At 38.4% G+C, this 15,096-nt stretch overlaps 1 long non-coding RNA gene across 5 annotated transcripts in view; it reads left to right on the forward strand.

Moving 5' to 3' along the window:
* Positions 1 to 15,096, forward strand: part of LOC108401136 (uncharacterized) — a 230,973-nt gene that overhangs the window by 66,229 nt on the left and 149,648 nt on the right. For 3 of the 5 annotated variants that reach the window (XR_001854083.3, XR_012131649.1, XR_012131651.1), the window contains exon 4: positions 13,426 to 13,462. The exons of the other annotated variants lie outside the window; for them this stretch is intronic. This is a non-coding gene — a long non-coding RNA (uncharacterized lncRNA). The remainder of the gene's footprint in view (positions 1 to 13,425; positions 13,463 to 15,096) is intronic. 5 annotated transcript variants of the gene reach the window in all.

Genomic DNA, 15,096 nt, shown 5'->3' on the forward strand with positions numbered 1-15,096 from the left:
CCACTCAATATTGGCTTTGCCACCTCACCCTTTTCTGTGTGGTCTTCTCTTCTTTCTCAGGTGTATGTAGTCTGTTCTGCAGTCTTCAGGTCATTTTCAGGTCTAGTGGCATTTGCTGTATTTTCCTCTTCTAGTGTTTTTGGGAGGAGGATTCCATCTTACCCTCCTATTCCTTTCATTCTCTCCCCACATTAATTTTTGAAACACTGGGCCTGTTTGTGCTCTTGTTAACAGTAAATGAGAGAATATCCTCTTCCTCAATCCACATGGATTGATTTTATCTTTTTATTATGAAAAAATTTCAAATATATACTAAATAGAAATAGTGTAGTGAACTCCAATGGACACAACATCCAGTTTCAGCAATTATCAATTTCATTTTATCCCCTCCTATTGAATTATTTTGAAGTAATTGCAAACATGACATTTCTCCATGTAAACTAGATATTTAAATTCTTTAATTATCTCTAATTCTGCTTTATTATAACAATATATGAACATGATGATACTTGTTCTCCATCCTAGTCTCTTCTCCCAAAGGGAGATAATAAAAAATAAAACTTTTTTAGAGGTTTCTATAAGACTTTATGGTAGGAATGGAAAATAAAACATGCTTATTTTTTCCTTCCCAGATTTATCTTTTTTTGTTGTTTTTTTTTAAATTTTTTATTGAGGTATTATTGATATACAAGTTTCACATAAAAAAACAATGTGGTTACTACATTTGCCCATATTATCAAGTCTCTGCCCATACCCCAATGCAGTCACTGTCCATCAGTGCAGCAAGATGCCACAGATCCACTTTGTGCCTTCTCTGTGCTACACTGTTCTCTCTGTGACACCCGACAAAATGTGTACTAAACATAATACCCCTTAATCCCCTTCTCCCTCCCTCCCATATCCCTCCCCTTTGGTAAGCACTAGTTCCTTCCTGGAGTCTCTGAGTCTGCTGCTGTTTTGTTCCTTCAGTTTTGCTTCATTGTTATACTCCACAAATGAGAGAAATCATTTGGCACGTGTCTTTCTCCACCTGGCTTATTTCACTGAGCATAATGTCCTCCAGCTCCATCCATGTTGTTGCAAATGGTAGGATTTGTTTCTTTCTTATGGCTGAATAGTATTCCATTGTTTGTATGTACCACATCTTCTTTTATCCATTCATCTACTGATGGACACTTAGGTTGCTTCCATATCTTGGCCATTGTAAAAAGTGCTGCGATAAACACAGGGGTGCATATGTCTTTTTGAATCTGAGAAGTTGTATTCTTATGGTAAATTCTAAAAAGTGGGATTCCTGGGTCAAATGGTATTTCTATTTTTAGTTTTTTGAGGAACCTCCATATTGCTTTCCACAGTGGTTGAACTAGCTTACATTTCCACCAACAGTGTAGGAGGGTTCCCCTTTCTCTGAATCCTCACCAGCATTTGTTGTTCTTAGTCTTTTTGATGCTGGTCATCCTTACTGGTGTGAGGTGATATCTCATTTTGGTTTTAATTTGCATTTCCCTAATGATTAATGATGTGGAGCATGTTTTCATGTGTCTGTTGGCCATCTGAATTTCTTCTTTGGAGAACTGTTTCTTCATATCCTCTGCCCATTTGTTAATTGGGTTATTTGCTTTTTGGTTGCTGAGGTATGTATGTTCTTTATACATTTTGGATGTTAACCTCTTGCCAGATATATCATTTACAAATATATTCTCCCATACTGTAGGATGCCTCTTTGTTCTGTTGATGGTGTTCTTTGTCATACAGAAACTTTTTGTTTTGATGTAGTCCCATGAGTTCATTTTTGCTTTTGTTTCCCTTGCTTGAGGAAATGCATTCAGGAAGAAGTTGCTCATGCTTATATTCAGGAGATGTTTGCCTATGTTGTCTTCTAAGAGTTTTATGGTTTCATGACTTACATTGAAGTCTTTAATCCATTTTGAGTTCACTTTTGTGTATGGGGTTAAACCATAATCCAGTTTCATTCTCTTGCATATGGCTGTCCAATTTTGCCAACACCAGCTGTTGAAGAGGCTGTCATTTCCCCATTGTATGTCCATGGCTCCTTTATCATATATTAAATGACCATATATGGTTGGTTTTATATCAGAGCTCTCTAGTCTGTTCCATTGGTCTATGGGTCTGTTCTTGTGCTAGTACCAAATTGTTTTGAATACTGTAGCTTTGTAGTAGAGCTTGAAGTTGGGGAGCATAATCCCCTCAGCTTTATTCTTCCTTCTCAGAATTGCTTTGGCTATTCGAGGTCTTTTCTGGTTCCATATGAATTTTAGAACGATTTTCTCTAGTTCGTTGAAGAATGCTGTAGGTATTTTGATAGGAATTGCATTGAATCTGTAGATTGCTTTAGGCAGGATGGCCATTTTGACAATATTAATTCTTCCTATCCATGAGGATGGGATGTGTTTCCATTTATTTGTATCTTCTTTAATATCTCTCATGAGTGTCTTGTAGTTTTCAGAGTATAGGTCTTTCACTCCCATGATTAGGTTTATACCTAGCTATTTTATTCTTTTTGAAGCAATTGTGAATGGAATTGTTTTCCTGATTTCTCTCTGCTAGTTCATTGTTAGTGTATAGGAATGCCACAGATTTTGGTGTATTAATTTTGTATCCTGTAATTTTGCTGAATTCAGATATTAGATCTAGTAGTTTTCGAGTGGATTCTTTAGGGTTTTTTATGTACAAGATCATGTCATCTGCAAAAGGGACAGTTTGACTTCTTCCTTGCCAATCTAGATGCCTTTTATTTCTTGTGTTGTCTGACTGCTTTGGCTAGGACCTCCAGTACTATGTAGAATAGAAGTGGGGAAAGTGGGCATCCTTGTCTTGTTCCTGATCTTAAAAGAAAAGCTTTCAGCTTCTCACTGTTAAGTATAGTGTTGGCTGTGGTTTTTTCATATATGGCCTTTATTATGTTGAGGTACTTGCCCTCTATACCCATTGTTAAGTATAGTGTTGGCTGTGGGTTTTTCATATATGGCCTTTATTATGTTGAGGTACTTGCCCTCTATACCCATTTTGTTGAGAGTTTTTATCATAAATGGATATTGAATTTTGTTGCATGCTTTTTCAGCATCTATGGTGATGATCATGTGGTTTTTATCCTTTTTGTTGATGTGGTGGATGATGTTGATGGATTTTTGAATGTTGTACCATCCTTGTATCCCTGGAATAAATCCTACTTGATTATGATGGATGATCTTTTTGATGTATTTTTGAATTTGGTTTGCTAAAATTTTTTGAGTATTTGTGCATCTATGTTCATCAGGGATATTGGTCTGCAATTTTCTATTTTTTGTGGTGTCTTTGCCTGGTTTTAGTATTAAAGTGATGCTGGCCTCATAGAATGAATTTGGAAGTATGCCCTCTTGTTCTACTCTTTGGAAAACTTTAAGGAGGATGGGTATTCACTAAATATTTGATGAAGGTCAGCAGTTAAGCCATTTAGTCCAGGACTTTTATTCTTAGGTAGTTTTTTTGTCTACCAATTCAGTTTCATTGTTGGTAATTAGTCTGTTCAGATTTTTGGTTTCTTCCTTCTTTCTGTTTCAGCCTTCGAAGGTTGTATTTTTCTAGAAAGTTGTTCATTTCTTCTAGGTTATCCAGTTTGTTAGCATATCCAGTTTGTTAGTAATTAGCTGTTCTGCTTTCTTTACTGTGGTTTTATTACTGCTGGTGACAGCTATTAACCTTAGGAACACTTCTGCCTATAGCAGTTCCTCCAAAATACACTGTAGAGATGGTTTGTGTAAGGTAAATTCTCTGAGGTTTTGCTTATCTGCAAATTGTTTAATCCCTCCTTCAAATTTAAATGGTATTCTTGCCAGATAAGGTAATCTGGGTTCAAGGCCTTTCTGCTTCATTGCATTAAATACATCATGCCACTCCCTTCTGGCCTGTAAATATTCTGCTGAGAAGTCTGATGATAGCCTGATGAGCTTTCCCTTGTATGTGATCTTATTTCTGTCTCTGGCTGCTTTTAGTAGTCTGTCTTTATCCTTGATCTTTTCCATTTTAATTACTATATGTCTTGGTGTTTTCTTCCTTGGGTCCCTTGTGTTGGGAGATCTGTGGATCTCCATGGTCTGATAGACTATTTCCTTCCCCAGATTAGGGAAGTTTTCAGCAATTATCTCCTCAAAGATACCTTCTATCCCTTTTTCTCTTTTTATTATGGTACCCCTATAATGCAAATATTGTTCCATTTGGTTTGGTCACACAGGTCTCTCAATATTCTTTCATTCTTAGAGATCCTTTTATCCCTCTGTGCCTCAGCTTCTTTGTATTCCTCTTCTCTGGTTTCTATTCATTTATCATCTCCTCCACCATATCTAATCTGCTTTTAATACCCTCCATTGTGCTCTTCAACGATTGGATCTCCAACCGGAATCCATTCCTGAGTTCTTCAATATCTTTCCGTACCTCATGAGCATGTTAATGATTTTTTTTGAACTCCCTTTCAGAAAGAGTCATAAGCTCCATGTCATCTTTGTCAGGAGTTATATTAAGTTTACTTTGAACCTGCTTCCTTTCGCATTTCGTATTTGTATATGGTGCCCTCTAGTGTCCAGAAGCTCTACTCTCTGGATGCTCAGCCTCTGAAGCAATGTCAGAGGTTGCAGGGGAGTGGTATTGGTGCCTGTGGGGAGGAAAGAGCTGTTTCCTGCTTCCTGGCTGCTATGCCTGTCTCTACTGCCTGATCCAGTGGGCCGAGCACACTATGCTTTGTGTTTGTAGTTGCTGTAGAGAGATCTTCCCACTGGCTTGCCTAACGCCAGGGTAGAGTTTGCCGATTTGTGAGCCCAGTGGGGCTGGCCGGGAGAAAGGTGCAGTAGGCTGCGTATCACAGAGGGGGGCCCTTGGAGCTGTGTAGCCAGCCAGGGAGCTGGAGCACATGGAAATCATGAAAGCTCCCAACCTGCTGGGCAGAGTGCACCAGGACAATTTTGTCTACCTCTTCTTTCTCCTGAGCAATAAGCTTTGTGCAATCCTTGCCCCTTTAGCAGCCCTCTTGCTAAGTGCCTACCTTTCTTTTGTCCCTGAGCAGCTGGATATAGATCCCTGCTTTCCACAAGCAGATGGAATCTCAGTCTCTCCAGGAATTCTTCCTGTCTTAGCTTTCCAATCCCCTAATCACAAGAGTATCATGAAAGCACCATGAAATGTAAGTTTGTGCTCCCAGAGCAGATCTCCAGAGTTAGGTATTCAGCGGTCCCAGGCCCCCACTCCCTCCCTGCTCCATTTCTCTTCCACCCGCCAGTGAGCAGGGGTGGCAGAAGGTCTTGGGTCCCACCAGGCCACAGCTTTGGTACGTTACCCTGTTCTGTGAGGTCTGCTCTTTTCTCCAGGTGTATGCAGTCTGGCAGAGTGCTCTTTACTGTTGCTCTTTCAGGATTAGTTGTATTAATCATATTTTCATATTATATACAGTTTTAGGAGGAAGCCTCTGTCTTACCTCTCATGCCACTGTCTTTAATCCCTCCAGAAGGCTCCCAGATTTATCTTTGCACTGACCAACAATCATTGGTCCCAATAACATGCTGGTTTCTGATGTGGCTCTTTTATGTTGCTCTCTTGGAAATGTGGAAATACTTTAATGAATGAAAAGAGGCTTTCACTCTAGGATGAGATACAACATTGAGAAGCCAACCCCTGGTTTTGGCAACAGAAGTCAGAAGATCCCCTACTGGAAGCAGTGTCTTGGTGATGCTATTATGTGCATCCTGCTAGCTTATTGACTATCTTTTGCTCTCTTGAGCATACAGCCAAAAGTGGGACCCTGTAGCAGTCAAACCATGATCTGTGATAAAAATAAAAATAAACAAAACATTGTTACATCGCAGCCATCACAGGTCATTCCCATACTAAGGGAAGTGGTCCAGAGATTACTTCTTTCACTAAGGGAGAGAAATTGGAGGAGACCAAAAATTGGAACCACTAATTCCTTCTTTATCCATTTAATTTTTCATTTCCAAACAAAATGCCTGTTTTCATAATCTGGGGTATGTGTGTGTGTGTGTGTGTGTGTGTGTGTGTGTGTGTGTGTGTGTGTGTGTGTGTTAATTTTAGTCTAATCCAATTTTAATTAGCCCAATTCAATCTCTGTACAAGATCTTTTTGAAAGGTAAATTAGATTTTGTTATTTACATGCTTAAACCAATTAGAGGTTTCCCATTAGCCAGGCAAAGGGTATGTGGGAAGAGGGTAAAAGAAAGTTTCCTTCATAGAGCATTTGGAAACTTTTTAGGAGGGACGAGCTATCTGGAATGAATATCATGAGTATTGGATTAGAAATTTGTATTACTCCGTTTTGTGAAAGATAGGAAAATTCATTTTATTTATTTATTTTTTGTAAAGGAACTGTTTTTCTTATATGTTGCTGTTTTTAGTTATTAAGCCAGGGTCATTAGAGGTGTAGAAAAATGAGCTAGATAAAAATCTTAGTGGAATTAGTATTGGGGTGATCCTGTTTTATGCAGGTGTTGGGTAAGGTGACTCACTCCTAGCCTGTGATGTTCTGGCTCCAAGAAGTAAGAATGCAGAGAGTAGAAATCAGGATAAGTGGACTGCTGATATGATCTGTTCCTCTGCTGAATAAAGGAAAATGAACCACTTTTAAACGTGTATTGTGTTTTGAACTCCAAAATTTTTTGGTTTTTTTGCTAGTAAAGTTGTTAGCAAATTAAGGGTAATAGCAGCAGATAATCATCGACTAATCACAATTTTAAAGGCAAATATTTTGGCAAGGAAATGTTTAAAAAAAAGCCTCATAAGCGAATTGTTATCAGAAGGCACCTTTTGCTAAAATCAATCACCTTTCAGCTTTGTCCAAAGCTGAAAGGACTATTTTTTATAGAATTAAGTCATTGTAAAAGAGAAGTTTGGATGGAGAACCCATGTCACTTCTCTGTCAGCATCTCTCTGTGGTAGGAGCCAGTCCCACACCCATTTCCTAGAGAGGAGAAACAGATGTGATACATATCAAGGTGTTCAGGCACTGCAGCCAGCTGCATCTGTTGGGGTAGAGGCCTTGTGCATTTTCCCAGTGCTTGTCCCCGCCGCAACAAGTAATTGAACGGCAGAGATGCAGTAGTGAAGCAAAGTAAAAGTTTTATTTAAAGTTACTTAGAAAGTACAGGTGACCTTCGAGAGAGAGGAGCACCCTGAAAGGCTGGGAAATGTTAAAGTTATGCACTTAGAAAGTGCAGGTGCCCTCAGAGAGAGGAGCGCACTGAAAGGTTGGGGTTTCCCCCTTTTAAGGATTTTTCAGGAATGTGACAAAGGGCTAGGTGTGTGGACTTGTTAAGTGGTCTCAAGTATCTTTGATGAGACATTAAGTTTTGTATCAGTCCTCTAGGTAAGTCTGCAAAATTATCTTATCAATCTAGATGGTCTGCCCTCATCTGGAGAATATTCAAACATTCAAGGCCAAGTTGGTCTTGACCTTTTGAGCTTTACCTAATTAACTTTAACTCTGAGTCTTTTCTGGCTTAGTTTTAACTGGTTAACTGAGTCTTTTTTAGGGGGCTTTACTGACTGTAAGTCTGGGAAAAGGAAGGGCAAAATACCCCTAAAAACAAAAATTAGTCAAAGGGAGAAATAAAGTTTAAAACCCGTTTATTGCTCACAAACTGCAGTCCCAGGCCATCTTCTGTTCTCAAGCAGCAACTACACTGGCCCTCCCCATCACCTCTCAGGTACTGATAAGCCCTCTGTTTCCCAGGTAGTTACCCATTGATATGGAGATGAACTTCTCTCCACCCCTGAGGAAAGATGCAAATGCACTAAAGCCATACTTCTTTCCACTTCTGAATGCCTGTAGATATGCAGATGTACCAAAGCCAGGCGAGATATTCTGTAAATGTATCCATTTTACCCGTGCTGACCTTGTTCTCTTTCCACCCTGCTCATATCTATTTTCCCGCCTAACACATCCAAACATAAAGGGCTAGGAATGGGAATATCCATCCTGAGTAGAATTGTAAAAGAGGCCATGGTTCCAGGTTTTCCTTTGCCTCTAACTTTCTGAAAGTCAGCTACTTTCTCTGGAAAAATATATTGAGGGTGACATCTGCTCTGATCCCCTCCAGGTCAAACACTCTGGGAGTCATGTCATTGAAACGTCAATACCTGGAGATATTCTCATTATGTTGCTCATTCTGATTTATTCTCTTCCCACAACCCTGATTTAGAAGTGTTGTGAGTAGACCAATACCAAGGAGAAGAGATGGTTTCCAAGAGGTTGTGGGGAGAGGAAAAATAATTTTCCCTCTATCCATCTAGGTTCTTAGCTAAGACACCCCCTATAAAGACTAATTAAGAGAAGAACAGAAGGAAGTTTAATAACATGTATACATCCTATACATATGAGAGATCCTAAGGAAAACTGAGTGACTCTCAGAAAAGGCTCCTAGGCACCACCATAAATAACATCTCCAGCTAAAGAGAAAAGAAGACTTTGAGGTGGGGGTGAGGAGGCCAGTTATGGGAAGTTACTATGAAAAAGCACAGTAAACAAGAATAAGGTTGTTATGTAGATGTTGCTTCCTGCATTGATTAGAGTTTTTAGAGATTTAGAGTGATCCTTCTCTTGGTACAGAAAAGGAAACAAACTTACAAATGGAGATTTCCCCTATAAATGTAAATGTTTCTTACTAAAGGGTAATTTTCATCCAGTTTTCAGAGTTTCACCTGTGTCTGCTGTTTCTTAAAAATACCCAGCTTAAAATAATATGCTAAAGAGGCATACTATAGAGTGGTATATTTTGCCTCATTTCAAAGTCTAGAAATGACCATGTCATAGTAGTAGGTTCTTCAAAGCAGTTGCAAGCTACAGGAAACATACCTTTTCTTTTCTTGAAGCAAATGCAAATACTTCATAGAATAGGCATACACTATTAATTAAGGCCAGTTCATTTGGCTCTACTGACATGACCATGAATGGTTATTCTGGTTTTCTGCTAATAGAGCCTGATGTAGAGACCAAGGGCTGGCCACCCCAAGATGTGCCACTTTGGCATGCAGGTTATTTTGAGCTGAAAACCATCAGGCCAAAAAGACTCAGGAAGATACTGAGACAGGGACCATGGGCTTAGACAGAGTAGGGTAAGGGCCTCCGGAAAAAGCAAGGCAAGATATTTATAGTCAGAGCAATGTAACTACATGCAAGGAAACCCCCTACCAAACTCTGTGTTAAACATTAAGCTCTAGAGTCATTCTTCAGTGAGAACAGCTGATACTCCCCACATAAAGGAAAGTAGCCCATTTTTAAAAAATATATACTTAGTGTATTGTGATCTATACATAGTAAGTGCTCTTTCTCTTTATATATATTTAGTAAATACTTTTTTTAAAAGAGTACTTTTTTAAGTAGTAATTTTAGTTACACAGAAACATTAAGAGGAATTATATTCCATCATATCCTTTAGATCCTTATATCCTTTGCCCCCACGCATGCATAGCCTGACCAATTATCAACATCTCCCACCAGAGGGGTATAGTCATTAAAACTGATGAATGTACATTGATACATCATAATCACCCAAAGTCCATAGTTCACATTAGGGCTTATGCTTGGTGTTACACATTCTGTGGACTTGGACTAGAGTATAATGCCACGTCCATTATCAGAGTATCACATGGAGGATTTTCATTGCCCTAAGAATCTTCAGTACTCTACCTATTCATCCTCCCCACAACCCCCACTGCCACCCCCAAACCCTTGGCAACAACTGATGTTTTTATTGTCTCCAGTTTTGCCTTTTCCAAAATGTCATATGGTTGAAATCAGACAGAATGTAGCTGTTTCAGATGTCTTCTTTTACTTAGTAATATGCATTTAAGTTTTCTCTATGTCTTTTCATGGCTTGGTAGCTCATTTCTTTTTAGGCTTGAATAATATTCCATCACCTGGGTGTACTGGTTTATTTATCCATTCCTCTCCTGAAGGACATCTTGGTTGCTTCCAAGTTTTGACAACTATGACATGGCTGCTATAAACTTCAATGTGCTGGTTTTCGTGTGAACACAAGTTTTCAGCTCCTGGCTTTAGTGCATCTCCATACAGTAGGTGTTTCCAAGAGGTGGAGAGAAGTAGTCCATCTCCATATCAATAGGTAATTGCAAGGGCAAGTGAGGGCTTATCTGGACTGGAGAGGTTGGGTGGGGGTCTCTTCTTCTGCAACCAGGTTGTGAGAGACACAGGAGAGCAGAGGTGGACTGCTGGTTCCACTTAACAGAATTTTTTCAGATGTCTGGAATATAGGTTTCCCTTGATCAGATCTATCTTGTTCACTACTGTATCCCCAGGCCAGGGACTTTCCATCATAGATGCTCAGTTACTGTCTACTGGATGGAGTACAAGAAATCACCCCCATATTTTTATTATGCTAATTTGTAATCATGTGTAAGATTCACTTTAGCATGCTAAAAGGGACTTAATATCTCACCAAGGACAGACATCACCAAGGACAAAAATAGCCCTTTCAGATTTAGACAAAGCTGAAAGGTGATTTATTTTAGCAAAAAGTGCCTTCTGATAACAATTGGCTTGTGAGGCTTTTTTTTTTTTTAAACATTTCCTTTCCTCATGACAAAATATACCACCCTATAGTAAAAGGCCACTTTTAACAAGTCCACACCCCAAGCCCTTTATCAGTTCCCTAAAATCCTCAACTGCCTATAAATCTCCTAGACAACACACCACCCCAGGCTCTCTTGTCCCCTCCTGGCATGAGCCAGGAGCTCTTTCCTCTCACTTTATTTCTAAATGAAAGCCTCTGCCTTGGCTCTCCTACCTTGACTGTTTGCTAAGTTCATTCTTCGACTCTGCAAACAAGAACCCCGGCATCAATACTTTGACCTCTCTATCCCACATGGCATAAAAAGAATTTAGATGGAGGAACTGCTCCAGGAGGACAGCTCTCACCATAGATAGTTATGTTGTGATGTAGAGGGGTGATAGGAAGGAATGTGACAAATCCTGTTTGTTAAAATTTCTCCCTGCATCAAGTATTTTGTTCACCAAAACATTTGCTATTTGTATTTCTCTGAATTACTTCCCTTTTCCTTTGAAGCCTCAGCCCCTGTCCCCTTCTCCTTGGTTTAGAATGACTCAATCTCCCTACTGTTTTTGGAATCTGTATCTATGGATTCCCAGTACCTACATAATTAAACTTTGTTTTTTTCTCCTGTTAATCTGCTTCATGTCAATTCGATTCTTAGACCAGCTAGAACCTCCAGGGGTAGAGGAAATGTGTACCTTCCCAACAGTGGCTAACTCCTTTTTTAAACAAATGAAAGAGAACTTAGATTTGAAGGCAAGTTAGTCCTGAATTTAAATCCTAGCCCATCACTTACTGTGGAAACAGCATCATTTTTTTTGAGCAGCTTGATTGAAATATAATTTACATACCCTAAAATCTGTTTTAAGTATTTTAGATTAAATGACATTAAGATTAATGACTTTTTAAGGCAATTTACAGCGTTATGAAACCATTACCACAATTCAATTTTTACAATGTTACTATCATCCCAAAAAGCTCTGTTCTGCCCATTTGCAGTCAATTCCCATTCCCCAGGCCCAGGCAAGCACTAATCTATTTTTTTTTTTGTCTATGTGTATGCCTTTCTGGGCATTTCATATAAATAGAATCCTATAATAAGTGGTCTTCTGTGGCTACCTTCTTTCCTTTAGCAAAATGTTTTGAGATTCGCCCATTTCAGTAATTTATTTTTATTTCAGAATAGAATTCTAATATATAATACTGAGGTAGGGCAAGGATATGGCACAGCATCATGATTAACTTTTCCTGCCTGTGATGAAATATGCTGAGATATAAGTAGTATAGTAAGGACAGGAGGGACTCCATCTTAAAGCTAAGGTTCCATTTTAAAAAACAGGGAGTTAGGAGGTAAGATTCCTAACATATTATATGGTAATAAGCCAATAAATGACCCTATCTTAAGGCAGGAGTAGTCCTAAAAGATAAGTCCCTACTGCCTGAGGGCAACCACTATCTTGGAGAAGAACAAGATCAAGAAATTCCTTGCATTAAGTTTATCTTACTGAACATCTAGGGGACAGACTATGGATTGATGACATAATGTCTCTCACCAGTGATGCACATCATGAGACCACAAGTTAAGCCTTTTCCCAACAACCTCCTCACCCTTTGCCCCATTCTTGAAAACCTTAAGAGATAGAATCCTAAGTCCTTAAATGCACCTCCTCTCTGAGGTTGCCTGCACTCTCCTTTCTTTGAGTATGTACTTTTTGCCTTGAATAAAGGCTTCTTACTGCTCAACTTATGTCTTGTCTCTGCTCTCTAACAGTGGTAAGTATCTTTGTTACCTTGCTATTCGATTCTATTTCCCAGACTTAAGCACAAGTCTTCCCGCTCTCTGTCCTACTTCAGGAAGTCAAAAAGTGTTACTAAGGTCTCTGACTTGGGCTTGAAAGTTCCTATCACCTAGGTGACCTGGACAGGACTGCAGCTGTATGATCATGCTTTTTAGTAGTCTACCTGAAAATATCATTTCTTTGCCTTTGGGAAGTTCTCATAACATAATCTCACTCCATCCAGTGTTCTGCAGCTCCCCCAAATCCTGGGGTGGTAGGGTCTTAGTTCCCCCACTGTGCAGATCCAAGCAGATACTGGACTCCAGGTGTGTGGGTAAAATTGTAATATTTCCAGAATATCTCACCTGGCTTTAGTACATCTGCATATCAATAGGTGTTCAGAGGTGGAAAGAAGTATGGCTTTAGTGCGTTTGTGTCATTTCTCAGGGGTGGAGAGAAGTTCATCTCCATATCAATAGGTAATTACCTAGGCAACGGAGGGCTTATCTGTACCTGAGAGGTGAGGGGAGGGCTGATTTTGCTTCTGCTGGAGCAGGAAAGAGAGAAGGTGCCAGACTGAAGTTTGTAAGCAATAAACAGGTTTTAAACTTTATTTCTCCCTGTGACTGATTTCGGTTGTTAGAGGTATTTTGCCCCAGGATTTCCTTTCCCTGGACTTACAATGTGACTCTTGCATTAGAAGTTGGCAAGGGATTTGTCCTATGCCAAGCAGGAGTTCAATGAGCTTCCCTTTCCTCCCTCTGCTCCCCCTTGTGCTCCATTGCCTGCATGGCTGCTGTTATTCACTTCCACTCTCACTTTAATGAATTCCTTCCTTTCCTAACACTAGTCCAACCTGCTTGACAATTCCTTCTCATTCAGAGTTAAGAACCCTCTGCTGCCCAGTTGAGGTTTCACCTAATGAACAGGGAGAGATCTCCCCACAGCAGCTGCCTGACAACAGTACTACATTTTGTCCAGTCACCAGTTGATAATCATTTGGAATAACTTCTGGCAGCTATGAAATAATGCTGCTATAGACATTCATAGTCAAATTTTTGTTTTCAATTTCTCAGGACTAGACATTCAGAGGTAGAAGAGCAAGGCTGTGGGGTAAGTTTACATTTAATTTTTAAAGAAACTGCCACACTGTGTTTAGAAGTGGGTGTAGTTCAAGGGTTCTAGTTTCTCTATGTGTTCTTGTTATTGTCTGCCTTTTTTATTATAGCCATCCTAAGGGGTGTGAAGTGATTTTAATTCATAGTTTCCTAATGGCTAATAGACTTTTTTCATATGTTTAATGGCTATTCATGTATTTTCTTTAGTGAAATGTCTACTCAAGTCTTTTGCCTATTTTTAAATAGGCTTATTTGTCCTTTTGTCATTGAGTTGCAAGAGTGCTTTGAAAAAAATGTATATATGTATGTTATATATATATGTATACACACACATATATATGTTGGATATATATATATGTTGGATAGGAGTCTTATCAGACACATGATTTGCAAATATTTTCTCTCAATATGTCATTTGTCTTATAATTTTCTTAATGGTATCTTTTAAACTGCGACATTTTAAAATTTGATATTCAATTTATCATTTTTTTCTTTTATGAATCATGTGTTTGATGTATCTAAGATATCTTTGCCTAACACAAACTCATGAAAAATATCTCATAATGCTTTCTTGTAAAAGTTTTAGTTTATGTGTAGTAAGTCTTAAGTATAGGGCTAAGATCCATTTTGAGTTAATTTTGTGTAATATGTAAGTTAATAGCCTAAATTCACTGTTTTTTTTGTATCAATATCCTTTATTTGAAAAGATTATCTTTTCCCATTGAATTGTCTTAACATCTTAGTCTAAAACTAATTAACCATAAATTTAATGATCTAATTTTGGACTCTCAAGTTAATTGATATATGTGTCTCTCTTTATATCAACTACACCACCTTGATTACTGAAGCATTATAGAAAATTTTGACATGGAATAGTGTGAACTTTGTTCTTTTTCAAGACTTTTTTTTTTTTGCTATTCTGGATCTCTGCATTACTGTATATATTTTAGGATCAACTTGTCAATGTCTATGAAAAATTTGCTGGAATTTTGATTTGGGTTATGTTCAATTATAGATTAATTTGGGGAGAATCACTGTTTATAATCCTCTAATTGATGAACATAGATGGTCTCTCCAATTATTTAGATCTTCCTTAATTTCTCTCTGCAGTGTTTTGTAGTTTTCAGTGTACAAGACTAATACTTTTGTTAAGTTTATTCCTAAATATTTGATTTTTCTGATGCCACTGTGAATAGAATTATTTTCTTAAATTTCATTTTGGGGTTGTTCATTTCTAATACTTAGAAGTAAAATTGATTTTTGTATATTGATACTATGTACCATGACATTGCTGAAGTTATTAATTGGTTTCTGCAATTTTGTTGTACATGCTTTGGAATTTTCTACATATCAGATCATGTTGCCTATCAATAAAGATAGCTTCTTATTTCTTTCCTTCTCATATAGTTACCCTTTATTTATTTTTTGCCTGATGTTTTAGTCTGTTCAGGCTGCTGTAACAAAAATACCATCAACTTGGGGACTTAAACAATAATTTATTTTTCCCAGTTCTGGAGGCCAGAAAGTTCAAGGTACCAGAAGATTAGGTACCTGGTAAGACTAGTTTCCTGGCTCATAGAGAGCCATCTTTTTTCTGTGTCTTTACAGGGTGAAAGGTGAGGTAAGCTT

Source organism: Manis javanica, chromosome 5, assembly GCF_040802235.1.
Source record: "Manis javanica isolate MJ-LG chromosome 5, MJ_LKY, whole genome shotgun sequence".
NCBI classification, from domain to species: domain Eukaryota; kingdom Metazoa; phylum Chordata; class Mammalia; order Pholidota; family Manidae; genus Manis; species Manis javanica.